The 4337-nt window shown below is 31.1% G+C and overlaps 1 long non-coding RNA gene across 1 annotated transcript; it reads left to right on the top strand.

Annotated features, from left to right (window-relative positions):
- Positions 1–2041: 2041 nt before the first annotated feature.
- Positions 2042–3174, top strand: LOC140693827 (uncharacterized). Its single transcript, XR_012069528.1, has 2 exons — positions 2042–2313; positions 3092–3174. It is a non-coding gene; the product is annotated as an uncharacterized lncRNA (long non-coding RNA).
- The last annotated feature ends 1163 nt before the right edge of the window (positions 3175–4337 follow it).

Here is a 4337-nt window from a genome sequence, read left to right as displayed (position 1 = left end):
GATTCTCCTCAATAAGTAGTGCTGGGCAGATTGAACAAGTGAAAGATTAGAGTATTTCCTCACATTGTATACAATCAGTAAGCACAGAATTCCTTTCATTTATTAAGTTTACTTATATTCCTTGCACCTGTAATTTATAGATCTATGTTTAGAACTGTTGTTTCACTTATCAAATATATTCCTATTTTATTCTTTTTGGTATAAATTTACACACAATTGTTTTCCTAATTTCTCTTTCTGATAATGTTCTGTTCCTATATAAAAATGCAATTGATATTTGTTTATTGATTTTGTATTCTACAAGTTTACTAAGTTTGTTCATTATTTCTAACAGTCACTGGAGGAGTGTATGGAGCTTTCCATCTATGTATATTTAAGTCATCTGTAAAAATTTTACTGCTTGTTTACCAGTTGAATGTCTTTTATATTTTTTCTTGACTAGTTATTCTTGCTAGAACTTCTAGTAGTGTAATTTAGGACTTGTGAAATTGAGGTACTTTTCTTATTACTGGACCAGAGGAAAAATTTCCTGTATGTTAATATTGAACTTGAAGATAGTCATGAGTTTTTAATATATGGCTTTTATTATGTCTTGTCATATTCTATCTAGAGCGAATTTGTTAAGAATTTTTTTAAAAGTTAAGATCAGATCTGTTAATAATTTTCCTACATATTTTGAGATTGTTATTTTCCAATTATTTGTTATTTAACAGATGGTATCACATTTATTGATTTATGTATGTTAAATAAAATTTATGAATCAGGATTAAGTCCAACTTAACTATACTTTATAATACTTATAATATGCCATGAATTCAACTTGCTAATATTTACACAGAATGGAATATACAAATACTGAAGGAAAAATTTACATTGTAGATTGAGTGAACATTTATTTATTTAAAAATTTTATCTCTCATTTTGAATTTGGCTTATGTTTAATGAAATTTATGTCTAAATAAAGAATACAAATTTTGGTAGAGCTGGATTTACTACAGTTTAGTGATACAAAACCTAGCTTTTATTAACAATTAGTGTACAAAACACTTGCCTTAAAATGCTGCATTATGCTAACAATGCCAACTGTTTCAGGTCTGAGAAACATATTGCTTCCTATAATGCATTACCTGGTCTTTTCCACCGAAACCCACATATACTGTTATTTCTTTGTTTTTGATTGTTTGTTTTCCCCTTAATGAAGGCACTGTTTATTGAACCCAGGATCTTGTTTATAAGTGTATTTATCAACCTCATTTTGGAACACTTAACAGAAGCCCCAAGAGTATGGATTATAAAGATGACAAGAAAATTTATTCCTTCTAGGACTGAAAAACTTCTGAGTGAAAGAATGGCAAAAGGTGATAATTCATGAATTACAAACAAAATAAATATGTTATTTGTTTTACTTATAGCACTGAATTACAATTTAAAACAAAAATTACCCCCTTAGGGATTTCTCAAGTTTGATTGATTACTTTAATCTATTTTTATTTCATAAATATTTACCATTTATTAATAAACATACCAAATACACTGATAATTATTCTGCTCATGTTTTGAATATAGAGCTACTTATTGTAAAGTAAACAGATAAATAACTACTTCCATTTCCAAATAAAATTGTTTCACTTTAATTACAAATTATAATGTAATAGGTATAAATTTTCTGTACAGGCTTAACACAAATTTCACTTTAAATTCCATAACTTTAAAATTATTTTATATATTTTGTGCATTTTTTATACTCTGTTCATAAATCTGGTATAAATTTGTGTACAAAAGTATGGAGATTGGTTTTATTTCATAGACCCAAAAAATTAAATTATTTAAAAAGATTTTGTGGGGATAATATTTGCAGATCACACTATAAAAATAAGTATCCTATATGTTTCATTTTAACTGGATGAATGAGAAATAAACACTGGCTTAATGTTACACTTGTGTTGCTAGGAGACCAGTTGTTTTGTGATGTCGCATCTTCTCAAGTTGAGAACCATTGTGATGGCCTAGCAGTTTATCTGTGCAGGCCTGCCAGAACAGCATTTGTAGCTGCAGTGCTCAAAAACATGCAGATTAGAAAAGTAGCAGTAGAAAAAGTTATTTGAGATGACACCTGTTTCTTCAGAAATTCAAGATGTGTCTCATAAAGACGGACCAACTGGTTCAGGAAACTCTGGTAGATCTCTATTGTGTGATCAAACAATCTCTGGGGACTTGTCTTGAAGTCTATGTTTGAAGAAAATGCTTTTCAGACTTTGTCTGAAGAATCCTTGATAAAAAGACCATGTTACATACATTGTGTCTCAGAATCAGGTGAAGAAAATGATTTTCGTTCTCTGACATTTCCAGGAAAACTCTGGAAAATGGCTGGGAGTGACCAATTTAAATCCATCTGGTGGGGTTATACTGGATCTTCCATAGTGATTGGTGAAGCTGTCTTTAAGAAGGAAGTGTTGGAACGATAGGCCCCTTTCAGATTATTTGAAACTGGAAGTATGAAAAGTTTACTTAGACTGCTTAACATTTATGGGTTTAGTAAATTGCAGCAGAATTTGCAAAAATCTTCTTGTCTAGCTGACTTTCTGGCAGAAGAGAAAGAAGTCTCTGTTTTAAGCAAGGAATTCAGTAATTGTAGTTATGACTTGGTAACGTATATATAAAATTTTATTTTGTATATCAAAATATGCTAATATAAATGTAAAGCAAGATTTTGAAATTCTATAAAACTACAAAGGCTGAAATTCTTTATTTTTTCTAAAAATTAAGACAGTGCCTTAACTATTCAAGATTATGCAAAACGTTCCTAGCAACTATGAATCTTAAAAGAAATCTAAATGAAGGTATTAAAGCTTTTTTTTTAAAAGTTGCTTTCACCGTTGCTGCAAATGCTAACTTCTTAAATTTGATGACTATTCTATTTAAATGTGTATATTCCAAATATGGAATTTCAAAATATAGTCAGCATTGTACACATTTTTATGATAATATCATTGCATAGTAAACGTGAAATCTGAGGTTTTATAGGTTAGGCTTAATATAGTCTTGTGTTTTGTTTTAAAATATTACTAAAATTTTTCTCCTTTGGTTTTAGCTACAGTTCTGCCATAATCGAAATCTTAAACGAGGTTGTCCCCAGGTTTTAGTGAGAATAAAAAGAAGAGTTGTGAATAAAAATGGCTCTCTGGTATTTTCATTGGCTTAAGATTTCAAAAAGAAGCACTTTAAAGCAGAGGGTAATGTGCATAACCATAATTCTGGTTTTGTGGCTGACACTAGTGTAGAAAGTTCATTTTTACTTTCTGCAAATTTAAACATGCCTCTAATAAGAAAGCTGTCTACTAGCCACGTACTTGGTGATACAACTAACCTGATCAGAGGTGATTTTTCTCCTCCATCATCAATGTCATTTAGACCACCAGAACAATATTGCAGTGGATCAACGTGCTATTTTAAATCAGTTGACCACTGTCCACGGGCACTCTCAAAGCAGCTACAATGAAGCAAATGGCTGTGGTGTGAACTTCATTACAACTACAACTTCTAGTTCTCAGTAAAGCATCTTGTCTCCCATACAGAGCAATTATTTTGGACTAATGGTGGAGCCTTCTACTTTTCCAAAAAGATATCACAACATATCTGCCAATGAAGGTCTTTTCCTAAACTTCAACTGGGAGTACCCCACGGTTTCCAGTGCCAGTGATAGCTGATACATCAGCTACCTCTCTTTCAAGGCCAACTTATCAGCCAACCTCAGTTTATGAATGTCATGCTAATTACAACTGATCTAACAGAGGACTACCAGATTATGCAGGATAACAAAGATTAATATTGATTTGGCATATGTCGACAAATATCTGCAATTTTCTTATTTGAACAACAAACATAGATGTGTACCTGTATTTTCCTTATTTTTTTAAAATAGAGTAAAGAGTTATACTGGAGACTAAGATAACATTTAAAGAAAAAAAGAGATATTTGATTGATATGATCATTTGATGGAACAATATGAGTATAATTTTAAATAATTTCTTGGAAGGAAGAATAGAAAATGGAAGAATTTGGAAAAAGAATATAACATGGAGAGAGGTAAAAGTACTAAGTGATTTCTGGTTCATCCTGGAAAGTATTAAAAGTGTTAAGTCAGGGTAGTTTGGAACGGATGATAAATGCAGGAACCGGCCCAGGGATCATGGTCTCTTTTATGTGATTCTTGGAATCATAAAGGTCACATGATGTAGTCTCGGATGGCACAATCAGAATGTGGTAGAATTTAAGAAGTAATTTTATCTATGGTCTTCTTTGTGCTGTTCTCAAAGCATTCCAATTGATGCTTTTTT

Source organism: Vicugna pacos, unplaced genomic scaffold (genome assembly GCF_048564905.1).
Source record: "Vicugna pacos unplaced genomic scaffold, VicPac4 scaffold_20, whole genome shotgun sequence".
Taxonomy (NCBI): domain Eukaryota; kingdom Metazoa; phylum Chordata; class Mammalia; order Artiodactyla; family Camelidae; genus Vicugna; species Vicugna pacos.
Note: the sequence above shows the minus strand (reverse complement) of the source record. Positions and strands in the feature narration are given on the sequence as shown.